The sequence below is a fragment of the Tympanuchus pallidicinctus genome, unplaced genomic scaffold, assembly GCF_026119805.1.
Source record: "Tympanuchus pallidicinctus isolate F22 unplaced genomic scaffold, pur_lepc_1.0 scaffold26, whole genome shotgun sequence".
Classification (NCBI taxonomy): domain Eukaryota; kingdom Metazoa; phylum Chordata; class Aves; order Galliformes; family Phasianidae; genus Tympanuchus; species Tympanuchus pallidicinctus.
This window is the reverse complement of record NW_026294743.1, coordinates 7,946,896-7,962,548: the sequence shown is the minus strand read 5'-3', so window position 1 is coordinate 7,962,548 and position 15,653 is coordinate 7,946,896. Positions and strand designations below refer to the sequence as shown.

The window sequence follows — 15,653 nt, the reverse complement described above, 5'->3', positions numbered from 1 at the left end:
ACTTTCGGAGTATTCTTTTCTCAGTAAGAAAAACTTAAAATATTAAAACAAAACTACAAAGAAATCCCCATAGAAACTCATTTTGGATATTCAAAATCATACAGTTGTCTCATTATAAAGTATCATTTATGCTGACAAAATAGCTCCTGTGCTTTGTGTGTGTTATGTAGAGGTTATAAAAATTGGATGCATTTGACATATCTAATTCAATATTCTCATTAATTCCTTTCAGTGAATGTTTTACTGCCAATCATGCAGAACTTATTAAAATATGTCAAGTTCTTCTTAATTATCATAAAACTGTATTACAATAAAAGCAAATGCTTGCTTAAAAAATTCAAGCAATATAAGTGAACTCATACAAATAAACATTACAAAAATTTCATGCAGAAAAATGTGAGAATAACAGAAAAGCTTTCATTAGATAATCACACTTCTCTGCTTTCATGATTCACCTGGAGATTAAAGATGGGCCTTCTCCAGAAAATGTCAGATTTTTATTTTTCATGGGAAGAAATCAAATGCTTCCCATTAATTTCAATATGCATTTTAGTTATCTGAAGTGGAGGGTTTTTTGTTGCTTTTAAACTAGAGATTTCAGTATTATCCAGTGTTTGAAGTTAGGGATTGAGAGAGATGCAAGTAGAAGGGGGGAAATATACTCCAAAACCATATGCAAATATTAATGCATTTTCTTTGATCTTGTATGAAAAATATTGTAGACTTCTAAGGGCTAGAAATGTCACAGATAAAATCAGCATCCTTTATAATGGTGAACACTGCTTTCATCACTTTCTTGACTTACCAGTATTCTGACTTAAGGTCTTCCAGTTCTGAGACTTGATTTCATAATTTACACATTTAGTCCAACAGGCGTTAGAACTTGCCACTTCTTCAGTTTCTTTTTAGTCTTTAGATCCATCATTTAATGGGTGGAGAACAGAGAGACATCTAAAGATGTGTTTAGAAGAGGAATGGGAAAGCTTCACTTTTTATTATCAACTTGCCTCCTGCCAAGAGTTATTTCTGTAAATCAGACCTAAGTGTAAATAGATCATGTAGACTTCTTGTTACTACTGTAGTCTTAGAGGAGTCTGGAATATTTTCCATACAGGTATATTTCAAAGGATGAAGCTGGATGTACTCATAAGCAGCAACTCTCAAACTGCAATCTGAGGATTGCTGTCTCTTCCCACTGGGATCCTCTTGATATTTTTCTGGTTCCTCTTTTATCCTGCTTTTTAAAGTATTACATATAGCTGACAGATTCTCCCCATTCCAGTCTCCCAACAAGTTACGCTTGCAGATGCGCATTAATGTTTTATGCCAAGGAGTGGGAATGGAATGTGAGTCAGTGAATTAAAAAAAACCACAAACTTATCATAAACTGTTACCGTCTCTCAAAGGAAGTGGACTAAGATTTTAAGAAAAAATTCCTTAATTGGGATTCTCCAACATGTGAAAATTATGATATATGCAGAAAAAAAGGCTTAATTTCAACAAAAATATCCTGTTGGATCACATAACTTCAAGATTCCATACTGAAAATATGACTGATATCCTGCTGATTTTTCATTCTACCTTATTCTTAGTTCACTGGTTAAGCAGTATCTGATCCCTCAGAGTCTCGAGCAGCGATTTCTACTCCTTGGATTACTAATATCTAACCATGGATGTTTTTCAGCTCTGTTCCCTCTTTTGAGAATTTTGAAGTATGTCAGAACCAGACTACTCTCTCTACCCCGAAACAAACAACTCAAACTCCACTATCCCTAAAATACCATTTCTATGCTATTGAATTGGCATTCAGTTCTTTCCACACTGGTGATAACTACTGTAGCTTCACCAAGGGCAAACTTTTTCTGACAGAACTTGGTTGCCTTTTATGATGGAGTTACAGCATCAGTGAATAAAGGAAAAGTAACTGATGTCATCTACCTGTTTTTGACACTGTCTGGCACAATATCTAGGTTGCCAAACTGGATTAAAAATTGATTTGAAGAATGGACCGTTGACTGGATAAGGGATTGGCTGGAGGTCACACGCAGAGTTGCGGTCAATGGCTCAATGTTCAAATGAGGACCAGTGATAAATGACATTCCTCAGGGATCCATGCTGGGACTGATAGGAGACAGGACAGTGGGACTGAGTCCCACTGTAGATGGGTGCTGAGTGCTGCAGCTGACATGCTTCAAGGAAGGGATGCCATCTAAGAAGACCTGGTCAGGCTTGAGAGGCGGGCCCATGCCAACCTCATGGAATTGAACAAGGCCAAGTGCAAGGTCTTATACTTGGATCAGGGCAATCCCAAGCACAGATAAAGGCTGTGGGGAGAAGGGCTTGAGTGCGGCCCTGAGGAGAAGGGTTTTGGCGGTGTCAGTTGATGAAAGACTCAATATGATCCACCAATGTGTGCTTGCAGCCCAAAAGGCCAATTGTATCCTGGTTTGCATCGAGAGAAGAGTGATCAGCAGGTTGAGGGAGGTAATTCTGCCCTTCATGAGACCTCACCTGGAGTGTTGAGTCCAGTTCTTGGGAACCCAACACAAGAATGAGATAAAGCTCTTCAGTCTGGAGAAGAAAAGGCTCTAGAAGGACCTTATATCAGCCTGCCAGTACCTGAAGGGGGCCTACAGGAAAGCTGGGGGGTGACCTTTTAGAAGGGCAGGTAGCAACAGGATGAGGGTAAATGGCTTTAAATTGGAAAAGGGTAGATCTAGACTGGACATTAGGATGGAATTTTCTACTGTGAGGGTGGTGAAACATTGGAACAATTGGAACTTGATAATTTTAAAGGTTCCTTCCAACCCAAACCATTCTACAGTTCATGTCTTCACACAAATAAACCTGAACCAGAATGCATGTGAGTGTGAGAGAACAGGCGTGCACGTACTGTGCAATGTGTTAGTGACTTAGTCACGGGTCAGAGGTATAAAAATCTGAACTTCAGATTCTGCTTGTGCCTAATGCAGGGTTGAAGTAGTATAGGAGCTGTTGATTTTGACCAGAACTTTCACCTTGTCTCATTTATCAGTGATGCTTTTGTAGGAAAAGTGATATTTTTCTGCAATTACTGTGGTTTTTCAAAACTGTGTTTTCTAGGATAAAATTTATCATTAAAAAATTCTCAATGTTATAAAATATTACAAGTATGTGAGTGTTGTCAAGGAGCAGCAGGACAACCCTGATGGAAGCTGAGTTGCAGTGCCTCTCATGAAAGCATGGTAATGACCACAGGTCACTTGGCATTCTAATAGGGCTGATGGCCAGGATAGGTTTCCTGGAAGCTCAGGGGCTGCCTGATGCGGTAAGGTGATGTGTTGGGTGTCATCACAGTGGAAAGTGCAGCAGACAGGTTTGAGCACAGGCACTGTGCTGGGAAAAACATCGGGGTCCCTTGCAGAAGCTGAAATGGACTTTCGGAGTGTAGATACGAGAGAGGATTGAGGGCCATCCTGGGTTGGGTTGTTAGGGCCTATTTTGTACCCTGAAGACCTTGACAACAGGGGGAAAAATACAATTTTTAAATAATCTCCCTGATGTGCCTGGTTTGTTCATTTCTGTCAGAAATCTGCAGCTTTGCTCACAGTAAAGCAAGAAAAAACGCTTTTAAAAAGCATGTTACGTGAACCAGTTATCTAAGGCAATATTATCATCTAAAATGTCTCTCCTAAACGAGGCTGATGGGGTTTGTGGGAAGCAGCAAGCAGAATGTGGTAGATGCATGACTGCCTGTACAAGAGTCTGTGTGATATTCATCACAAATTTATTCAGTGTGTGAGCTGGTTGTCTTCTGTGCTACTGATGCATACTTTCTTTTACAGGCTTTTTTTTGTACTCAAATACATGCCATTGCTCTTCAAAAGTCTGTGAGCACCATAGCAGCCTACTTTCAGTTCAGCTCATATGTAAGCTGATGTAGGAGAGGGCATGAATTTTAATAGCAAATAATTGGGATGATAAGGAGGACAAGAAAAGTGGTAGTAGCAACAAAAGCAGTAGCAATACTAAGCAAGGAAGTTTCTGTTACAAAATTTGTTATTAACAACAGCTGCAAAATTATCAGACTTAAAATTTAAAGAAGAAAAAGTCTAGCTTTCGTTGTGTCTGGTTCCCAACTGATACAACTGAACTGAGAGGGAAACATCAGCAGCACTCTGCCTGGAATAGGCAAAAATATAGGGGAGGCCTTTTATAAAGCTTACTGTAATAGTTTTCCTGTCAAGACACTTTACATCAGTTGGGCAGAGCTGAGAAAAAAACAGAAACTGATGTTCTCACGAAGTATATCTTTCTGTGATGTACAATGTTATATAGATATATGATCTGATGATTTATTTGTAGCACATTTTAAAGGAATATACGTATTTTCTCTGTGGAAGAGCTGTGTTGTGGCATTCCTATAAGGGGGAGTATCATGCTGAGTGTAGCTGTAAAGAAGCCTTGATGCCCAAACTCAAAGGGTTTAATCTCCTAGTAACATTGATTTAAAGAGGTAACATAAATGATTAATGGCCACAGATTTGTGGGGATTTTGTTTTTAAAGAAGGCAGTTTATCTTTTAGAATTCTCTGGAAAGGGTTCTCTTTTCTGATTCTACATTACCTCAGTCAAGACTATAGGAATCCTTTTTGTGAAGATGGTGTAGGACTTGGCAGGTACGTGGCAGTTTCCAATCTGAAAGTGCACTTTGGAAATATATGTATTTAAATAAGGCTATTATGCTTAAAAACTTAATGGAGGTCACGGCTGGATCTGTTTCCAATTGTGAATTATTTATTCAAAAAAAGAAATCAAGGGGTATTAATAAATCCCCTTTCTGTCCCACTTCAGAACAGAACATGCGAGAATTAACAGTTGCAAAATGGAAAAATTCTACTGTTACTTATTTTTAGACTACTGCAGTAAATCGACCTTCTATCTTACCATATTCCTCTAAAGTCTAGCTGTTTGCTTTTTCTGAACAAATGGAGGTGTATGGGAACTGTTGAGTCACAGGTTGAACCACTGATTGATCACCTGAGGAAAGGACTGAGTCAGCCCTGGGAGCACAGGTGAAGGTTGTAGACCCCTTTTAAAGGGCTGAGTGGGAGTGAGGAAGGTTTTCTTTCTGTAGATCCCTTTTCTGTGGAGTCTTTCCTGTGAACTTGGATCTTTGGATACAGGTTAGTATTCCTTCCCACTTTTCTTCTTTTCCCATTTCCACCATGATAATCTTTTTAGTTGTAACAGGAGGCCTTTCAATGAGGAGGAAACTATAACCATAAATCACCAACAATGATGTTCCTTGGAGGCTTTTTATTATGAGAACAATCTTTTCTAAAGATTAGTGGTTTTATCTTTTCCTTTGCATATGGAGTAAGCAAGAAGACAGGTTTACTGATGGTGCTGTTTATCTGAGTTTTGTGTTCTTAGGACACCAGTGTAGTTACACAAGTAAAACTGTTGGCAGTGTAGTTTGGCTATTTTTATTGTGTTTAAGAGAAGTTGCAAATTGTAGTTGAATAATTGTTTCTTCAAGGAGAAGAACACATCTTGAATTTAGTTGCTTCTTTTTTGAATGCTGTGTTAAGAGCTGCTTATCTTGATCACCCAGGTGCACGAAAATGAAAAGTGACGGTGGCCAAATCCTGTTTACCATGTTGTTAATGGCACTGAAAGCAATAAGCAGAATTTAGCTCATAGTTTTTTCACTAGTATTTGTGAGTCCCTTGAATATATGTGAAGCAAAGCCAGTCCCATCATTCCCCAGGACAGAATTGTCTGAGAAAGTCCTGTAGACATGTGATAGGTGTGTTAATGGCACTAAGAAAAATACCTCCTCACCACCCTTGGCATTCTCATCTGAAAGACGCTGTGAAATATTCATTAGCAGTATGATGTTTTTAATGGAATAGAGTGTGTATTCAGTATTAGTCATCAATTTCAAATGCCTTGTACGACCCACACAGAGAAAAGACACTCTGCTCAGTTATTTCAGCTCTGAATTGCATTGTGCTAAGAGTTTAAATCATACCCTTTTGTCACTTTAATGCAAAGTGGATTTTTTTGTATTAAGGAACGTAGACCGAGACGTGATTTAGGATAACTCTTGTCAAGATGTAGCTTCATATTAAATTCTTGGAGAACCTGGCTGAAGACCAACATTAATGCAAAAAATGTCTAGAGTAGGAAGCTTTATGTCAAGCGAGGAAGACTGTATGGGTTCTTGCAGCCTCCGGAAGTGCACTTGTCAGTTCTCCCCCAGCTAAGGAGTTACTGTCAAGTTGTAACCACTTAAAAACACCTTTCTGCTTAATACTGTGGTATTCAGAGATTCTAATGTTCTGAAGGAAGTCATGAAAATAGAGATTTTTAGCCTGGAGGAATAGGATAGAATTTGTCTTACTATCAAAGGAATCCTTTTCTAAGAGGAGAAGCCATCACAAAGTATAGCAGTTTGAATATAAAGCTGTACAAACCCTCAAACTTCAAGTATAAAGGAGTGTCAAATAGCTGATAGTTTTTCTTTCGTTTCCCCAGTTTTGATAGAAGGATCCTTCAGCTGATCAAATGTAGAGAGATGACAAGAAGTAATTTATACGGGATCATATTCACTATGTAAATGATGGCAGTGAAAGAAATGAAAGCTCACTTCTCCCGTGTACTTGCATATACAGCAGTTACTCATAATACTTATGGATGGATTCTCAGATTCTGACAGCGCATTAGGTACTGAGGTAGAAGCACAGGGGAAACGAATGAAAGGAATAGCGTGACTCTAAGATGTTGGTGCAGCCAAAGTATAACAGATTTGTCACTAGAGATAAAACAGTGTAATTCAAATATAAGAACGCTCCACCAAGAGGAAAAGAGTGAGGATTTTTCCTTTTCTTTCTTTAGACTTGATTTAAATGAATAACGTGAGGTTAGCTGTGTTGGGTGTGCTGGGCACCTTCTGTGATTAAAATTAACTGGGGTTGAGGCTGCTCTACTGGATTAGCTCTGAACCTTGAGGTTTCATGCTGCTGTTTTGTAAAAGGCAAACCAGCATGAATTCATTGTGGAAGTGGCCCAAAATATTCTGTTGCAAGTATTTTCTTTATTAAGATTATTGTCTGTGTGCTCTTTATAAGCAGTTCTGACTTCTCACCACTTTTTGCTACATGAAAACAGAAACTTTCAGCTTTCAGCAAAAAGCTAGAAACCTTTGATTTGAAAATGCTGCTGTGCTGGCTCACAAGTGTTGTGCTCTACTAACGTGTCTGGTTCTCAGAAGCAAATGTAATTGAATTCTAGCTCTCATGAGGCTAAATTTATAACCTGTCTGGGGGATTGTTAATTCTGCTATTTCAGTATGATGAAACATACCAAAATTTTATGGGGCAGACAGGGAGCAAGACTCATATTTTGGCACCTTTTATGGGCACACATGTGTACGCGGTATAATCAGCTCTTATTTTAGAATGTGCAGAGACCTGAATCTTTTCACTTGAATTACACTTAACTGCCTTCTTCTTCTCATACTGATAGATAGCGCTTGATGTGTAAGGGACAGGTTGTCATCAGATGAACTCCTTTTCATCATCACAAATAACTGTAGACGTGAAATATTACTCAATTTTCTTGAGCTAGGAAGGGAGCTTTATTTTAAGGGAAGACTTTAAAAAAAAAAATTGTTTCAACATTTCAATCTTGTGTGAGATTGCACGTTGCTCTTACATGTGTTAACTCCAGTGCTTTTGGGTAACCTACTAGTAGGGGGAAATTTAGCATACAAACTGCTTTTGAAAATATATTTTCAGATAGGATGTATTTGGTACCTCATTATAAGGTACCAAAGCATTACGAGACCTCATGGCTGTGCCTAAACTGGTAACAGTTAACACCTGGGATTGTTGGAATCTACAGAAGTGCATTGTGTCTGCACACAGGCTGGTTATGAATAGTGGAATAGGTAATCTAAGATTAATTGCAGTGAATATGTGTTTATTCTCAGATTTATTCCTTCATGTAAACACAGGCACTTCTGTAATGGAGCTGAGCTAACTGTGTATGTTTTGGTGAGGATTTTTTACATTGTTACACTCTACAGGTCCTAACAGTGACTCAGTTTCTCAGGCAACAAAGGAATAATGAAGATAGGACATATTTATAGTCAGCTACTTTGGTATTTCTTCTATTTTCTTCTACTTAAATTGTGTATCCCATTCCCTCATTGCTGAAATTTTGACACAGAGAATAAGACAAATGTATGAGCACAATTCTTAATATTTGTTAAGATTCCTCTGACTTAAACTAGCAGTGTGAAGTTTTATTCTTTGAATGTAGGCACTCACTTGAACTATCCAAACATCTCATCCTACTTCTCTGAAGTAGAATTGAGTGCATTAATTAATGCAGTAACATGCTTGGCTGCTGCTTATTTTATACTTGCTTGTCATGTTAATATTTTGACCAGATCTTTAAAGAAGTACAAATATGCAAATCTAACAGAGATCATAATGAAGATCTGTTGCTTGTTTGTTACTTGAAACAATGCAGTTATGTTATAGCAATGTTAATTTGTACTAGGGAAAAAGAAATTAAAAAAAAAGGTTTTCATCATGCAGTTTTTCTTACAATAATTTTTTTTTTTTTCATGTTACCAGTTATGATTGCAAGAAGAAATGCAGCAATCCTCTTCATAGCAGAACAGCAACAAAGCTCTGCCAGGATGGGTGCCCATAGGTGCACTCTGAGTGACTGATGGCAGAAAGCAACACTCTGCAAGTTCCATGTGAGTAGTACAAAAGAATAATTCATTTGACTAATGAAGGCCTCTTTCCTAGTTGTGAATAATCCGTGTGAAAACTCTGTTTGCCTTTGTGTAATTGCTATTTTAAAATGTCCCTAAACTTTAAGAAGGAAGTTCAGTTGTTCAGCTTGTCAGCTGCTCACTATGAGCATTCCCTGGAAGTACCCAGTGTTTGAGTGCCCCTGGTTGGTTTGGTCGTGGTATTTTTGTCTTATGCATTTTCTGGTTACCTAGGTGGGGGATTTCCAGATTTGAAGCAATGTATCTTATTAAAGACAATGGTTGTAATAAATAAGACACAGGCAAGTTAAAGTGTCTTGATTGATATTATGAAAATGACTGTATCCTATATTATCCTTAGTATGTTATTTTTAAAATTGGAGTGAGTTACCTTTTCTCTTTCTCATGCATTAGAAGGAGAAGTTAAGATGTATTAGAAGCACTGCTGAACCTGGAGTTCTTAGCGCTTTTTCTCTTTGTGGCTATTTCAGTAGCAGAGCGTCTTTGTATTGCAGAATGCTAGCTTGTATATTCATTTGAAGTGCATTTATGCTATTTTCTTATGAAAAAAATATAAAGCACTATTGAACATTACAGCTTGCCTTTAGCTATTCAGGGTTTATTGTATTTTCATTGTTCTTAGAAACAACAAAACAAATGGAAAGCCAACAACAAACAAAGCATCCTGTGGCTATGTTTTTGCTGGGTAGTATGCTTATTAAAGTCCAGACACAGCGTCCTCTTACGCTGCTCCTAGATGGTCTCAGTTCCTCCTTTGGAAAAGAGCTTATCTGTTTCATTCTGTTAGCTCATACAACTGAAACATGTTTATTTTCTTTGGATTTTTAGCTTCTTGCTGCTTTAGATGCCATCACAGTGGAATTTATCACAGTGGACTGTCTATTTTAAAGAACTAGTCCTGCCACACACTCACACCAATGGCCTTTTATAAGGAAGATTCTGAATTCTTATCTATTTGCTTTTCTTTGTGCAATGAGAGCATGAGAGAGATGTGAACAAGCAGAACATTGTGAGATGGTTTTTAGGTGGTATCTACCTATGCCTTGAGTGCTGTTAGGCACAGAGTGAAGGCGAAGCAAAATACACACTCTTAAAAACAGAAGAAAAATACTGCAGATGTGAAGGGGAGGTGGAGAAGGTTGGGAATGTTAATGGCAACACTTCTGGTGTAATGAGGGTTTTTTGGCGAGTGGCGATTCTATTGTCTGATGCCAACACAACAATGCACTGGCTACTTTGGCTGATATTTGAAGCACAATTAGCACTCGAGCTTTTTCTTTTGCTAGTAGAAAGCTAATCTCACTTTGATTATACAAAAAAAAAAATAAAAAAATCCAGTTCATTAACTTGGCATTGTTGAAATGCTTTATAGAGAGAAAATGCTTTTGGACTTAGTGCTTAGGCAGGTTAGGCTTTGCTCTTTAACCTTCTGGAAGGACCCTGCTGTTTCTAGAGTGCAGTTTGTTGCCCTTTCGTTGTTAAGAAAATAGAGCATGTCACTGCATGTTTACATTGTGTTTATTATTTGGGACCAGCAAAGTATGTCAGGCATTGGCTGCAATCAGTTATTGTAAGTAGCATCTAATGATGTCAAGACTCTTCTTGGGATGTAGGTCTATGCTGTAGATTTTTTCCTGCATTAAATGAGAGGATTTAATCATTCATAATGCACTCCTACCAGCCAAGATGGTCCAGTTGTGCTGGGAAGTACAATGTGCCTGGGAGAGGGCTTTTCTTTTGAGGTGGCTTGATTTCTTACTGAGAATGATTTTTGTGATTGTATATTGCTAGATTTTATCCCGTGGCGTATGAATATGTTTAAAATTTGTCTTATCATACTCCTTCTCTAAGTATCACGCTTATGTCACGGCCTTGGATTGATCTCATGATATGCATGAGCACAGGGGTCCTGTTCCCAGTCCTACGTTGCGCTGAAGTAAATGTCAGGACAAAGGACAATACTGACACAGATGATTCAGCTTTGCTCCTCTCTGTGTACCTCCCCCAAAAAATAGGGTGGAGCTCTATCTTATTCTAGACAGTGGGAGAAAGGGAAAAAAAAAAATAAAAAAGAACAGTGAAACTTGATAAAACTTTCACTGGCTTCGTGATTCATACAGACTAAAACAGCTCAGGGAATCTCAGAAATAGCTCTGAAGTACTTGTGTAGGTGGTTTTAAATCACAGGAGAGATAAGCTCTAATACATGATAGGCTTCTAGTCACAGTATGATAAATTATTACTGTGATCTTCCATGAATTCCAAGGCAGGGGGAGGGAAGCTTGGCAACTACTAATGTACATCTCTCTTGCATGAAACGCCTTTCTAACTGCAATATTTTGCATGCTCTCACAAACCAGTATTTGTTAGGTCCTGTTGGCTGTACCAGCAAAGTGGCAAGCAGCATACAAGAGGCTCAATTCTGAGGACTGTATGAATCACCTGAGCGTATCTTTAGATCATAGTTTGTTTATTTATTTATTTATTTATTTATTTATTGTGAGAGCAAATGAATGCAAATTATACCAGTGCTATTAATGCTTCATCTAGCTGAGGTTACCTTTTCTTAATGCCACTTAAAAGTGTTGGAGTTTGTGTGACTGCTAAGACAACAAGCTAGTCTTCTCTGTTCAGGAGCAGACTTTTTTTTTTTTTTTTTTTTCCTTCCATCAAACAAACATAAAAAAAACTGGTTGGAAATGTTTTCTTCTGAGTCTGAACCATATAAGAAACATAGAAAAGTGTGCCATTTTTCCAGTTACTTCCAGGCAGAAATATGGATTTGAAAACACTTAAGTATTTATAGGCAAGCTTTATGTGCCAAGCAGGTAACACAGAATGATTTACAAGGGATTAGAGCTTGTGCCACTAGAGTGACTTAAGGGCTTAAATCCTGCTTCACAGATGCTTTTGTCTCCTACATCTGGAATGATGGCCCTCAGAAGGAAGTTCAAACCCTTGCTCGGATCATGGCTAGCACTTCATAGTGCTGCAGATTTCCTAATTGCTCCTGTAGGTTTTTTGTGATCTTAATCTCCTGAGCATGTCATTGTGAATCCACAGACACGCTGTTACATCAGATGAAGTGCTCTTCCAAGCCTTCAGGACATTTAGTGATGCAAATCTATTGCAGCTACATCATGTTAAGGTGTTGGCAAATTATGTCGCTTGAAATCTGTGGAGAGCGTATGGCAGTACAGAAGGGAAACGAAAAGATGTCAATAGAGCAATTTCAGAACCACAGCCATTTGATTATCAAGGTGATTATCAAAGATGCATTGAAAGTACTTGTAACTTGGTCCGTGTTACCAGATAACCTGTCTTCTGATCAATGGTTTAGTCTTCCTTATGTTAGACTTCAGAAAAAGAGTAAATATGCCCACTTGACTGAAATGTCACATCTACCATGTCTTTAGCAAAGAAGGAGCAATGTCATGTTCTCTAATTGGCAAAGATATTAATTAAATTTATCTGCTAGGAATTGTTTAACTTTAGTTTGAGTGATTGTGATTGCACGTGATTGGAAGAAGATATGATTCAGCCACTCTCTGCTGCCCGATTAGCTCACTCTCCTTCAATTGGCAGAAGGTAAAACCTCAGAGGTTTTGAGAGCAAATTTATCAGGACAACTCTATTTTGTGTCAAGCACCTTGCACTAGGCAGAGGCAGCAACTGTAGAAGCTGGAAAATGGCAGTTGGAAACAAGTTTGGACGCTGAAGGCTAGAAATCTAAAGGCTGGGAGTGCATGAGGTTTCCAATTAGGATTGAGTTCTTAGTGTGATTATCCCAGTAAAGGCCAGGGAAGAGATGTTCCTTGTCAGAAATTCTTCTGTGGAAGGGAAGAATGTAGAAAGAAAAGGAGAGGTTGTTCTACCTGGTTAGAAATAAATTTAAGTTCACCTGAAATGTTACCATGTGGTATAAAGATATGTGCATCTGCACATCTAAAAGAAAGGAGTAGAGCAATAGAGGTGATACCTGACACTTACAATTTTGAATTTGTATACAAAATGCACGTAGTCATTATCATCTAGAAACTAAGATATGATTTTTTTGAAAAATTTCACTATTTTTTCTTATTGAACAGATGTTGAAAGAAAACGAAGAATAGTAAGAAAAATAAGGAAGTTAGTCTGTTTCACATTGTAATTACGCACTGAAGAGTAGTAAATCATGGTTTTGCATTTGCGTGATTCTTAAAGAATCATGAATATAATTTCTTATTTGTTGTAATGATCAAATTAAGAGTTGAGCAAGCACTACAATAAATAAATAAACACGGTTCTTCATCTGTGATTACTAATTTGTAGATGAATTAACCTTGCTCAGGCACAAACTTGTGTTTAATCTATTCCAGAAGATTGTAAGAGACTCAGTTTTCCTAATGCAATCTTCCTGGTGAGTTAACTCCAAATTGTAACTTGATTTTTCAGTGCACAATTTCAGTGTTCACAGAAACAGAATGTCAAAGTTGTAAAGTTAATAATCTGGAATAAATTGCAGCGAAGCTCAATCTTGACTTCATTAGAAAATACATTATATGAAATAATAGCGTATTTCATTGGGAAAAAAAATCTAAAAATTATTTGCCTAACTTCTGTAGTAATCTTTCCTCCTTCTTCTAAGCAGTAATAATTAATCAGGCTGGGCTATCAAAAATTAATCTGTCTTTTTATAAAGATAATTACATTTCCAAATAGAAAACAACTTGTATGAAAGAAAGTATAGTCTCAGATGAGAGATGCATGGGAAAATGCAAACATTTTTCATAATCTGAATTAATTGATTCTAAAAATAAAATGAATATATAATTAGGTATATATAGATCGAAAGACCAATTTGAGTCTGTTAGATGCAAAGTTAACTGGCTTTTTAAACTGCAAATAATAATTTACTAGGGATTAATTTGAAACAAAATGATCTGGAAACCAAAATCTGTTTATGTAAGCAATACCTCTTGTTCATTACAACATTTTTACATTAAGATTCCATCCTGCTTATTTCAACATAATTGCAAAATTTAATTCATTCCAGTTTGATGAATTGATTGTAAGAATAGAATTGAAGCTTCAAGGGTGTTTTCTTTTTTTAACTTAGTGAAAAAACAATTTGGAATATCATCATGGGGATGATGATTTTCAGATGTGCAGACTAAGTCTCCTTTGGAGTCTCCTTCTCTGGAGATGTTCAAGACCTGCCTGGATGCCTACCTGTGCGCCCTGCTGTAGGGAACCTGCTTTGGCAGGGGGATTGGACTCGATGATCTCTGGAGGTCCCTTCCAACCCCTGCAATTCTGTGATTCTGTGAAGTGTTTAAACAGTGCAGCCATCCTCTTGTGAAGCACAGTGCTATCAGGTATTAGGGAGTCTTACAAAATTATAATTCGTCTCACAATGCACCACTGAAATAAATATTGAAACTACTTAAAGATAGATTTCTTGAATGTGCTCAGACATGACAGATAATCCAAAAATTCCTCCTAGTACTTTTGCTTAACTTCAAACATGAAGATTATTCTAATGGCTCCTGAATGTTCTGTGATGATTTGGCAAAATATTTTTTTTTTGTGTAATGTTACAACAATGTTCTGAGTGTGTAATGAAGCCAAACCAGAGATCAGCTTTTTCTCTTCATGTGCATGGCTTTACTTTATATAGAAATGAGAAATTATGGGCCAGGAAGGAGCCGTTGTTTCCTTCAGGGGAGGTCAGACTTGGGACCCTTGAATTTGGAGTCAGCATCCCATTAAAAAAATGTGCTCAACTGAGCCTGTGAGGACTGGATGTGTTTTTTCCTTCTGTTTGCAGTGCATTGAACTAAGTCAGGTGTCTCTGAAGCTTTCATGCATTGATTGTAACAACCTGTGACTATACCAGATGGAAAAGAGGAAAAAAAACCCCAGATTTTACATGATGCTTTAATGGTGCAGAATGGGGTGGTACATGCTCTGACAGACAGCTTGTTACATCTCAGTTCTTTCTAGACTGCTCCTCGGGGTTGATGGTCTCCAGGTAATTTGGGAGTAGTGGCTTACACAACATTGTTGAATGGGCTGTGAATGTATTTTGTTGGAGAGCTCAAAATAGGTGCTAGGTCTCTAGAGCTGCTAATTTCCCCTCCCTTGAAGGTCATGGTTAGCATACCTCTAAAATGGAGCAGCCCAACATCTCTAATGAGTTTCTTTCAAGTTAGTTCTTGTAGGAAAACTTTTAAGTACTTTTCAGAAAATGAATAGACTTTCTAGATTCAGGAGGTCCTTAAAAAAAAAAAAAAAAGTCATATTTGGTCTTTTAATTTATTCATTGAAAATATATTAACACAAACAAAATTTCGCAAGCAAACCTCTTAAGTGATGATTTGCATTTTGCCTGAAAGAAAATACATCAACAATTGGCTGTTGCAGACATTAAAAGTACCACTTGAATTGTGACACTGCTGTGAAATTAAATATAAATGCTGAAGAGATCCAAAGAACATGGAAGCTTTCAAGAAGGTGGAATTTTAATTCGTGATTTCTGAAAAGAGAATACATAAATAATAAACAATTGGGAAGTAGTCCAACTCCTTTGGAAAATTGTTTTCTTGCTTTAGCTTCTGTCTGCCCAATGTTTACATTCATAATAAAAGCTAAAAAGTAGTGTGAAATGTAATGTCTTAGAAGGCTGTGAGAATTAAGCAATGTGAGGTGGATAATAAAATTAAGCTGTTTTTTGGAGTATGGTTTAATGGACAAGATGAATAACGACTTTATTCCAAAGTTAAACTGTTACTTCCAGTGAGATTTGAGCACTTCTACAAAATTCTGACTTCGGGTCACTGATAGTGTGCTCTGTTGGTTGTTATCAAAAGCAGTG

The 15,653-nt window shown here is 37.5% G+C and overlaps 1 long non-coding RNA gene across 2 annotated transcripts in view; it reads left to right on the top strand.

Annotated features, from left to right (window-relative positions):
• The first annotated feature begins 5,101 nt into the window (after positions 1-5,101).
• Positions 5,102-15,653, top strand: part of LOC128084279 (uncharacterized) — a 143,085-nt gene continuing 132,533 nt past the window's right edge. The window contains exon 1 of one of the 2 annotated variants that reach the window (XR_008208428.1): positions 5,102-5,165. This is a non-coding gene — a long non-coding RNA (uncharacterized LOC128084279). The remainder of the gene's footprint in view (positions 5,166-15,653) is intronic. The other variant, XR_008208427.1, reaches the window with a different exon arrangement.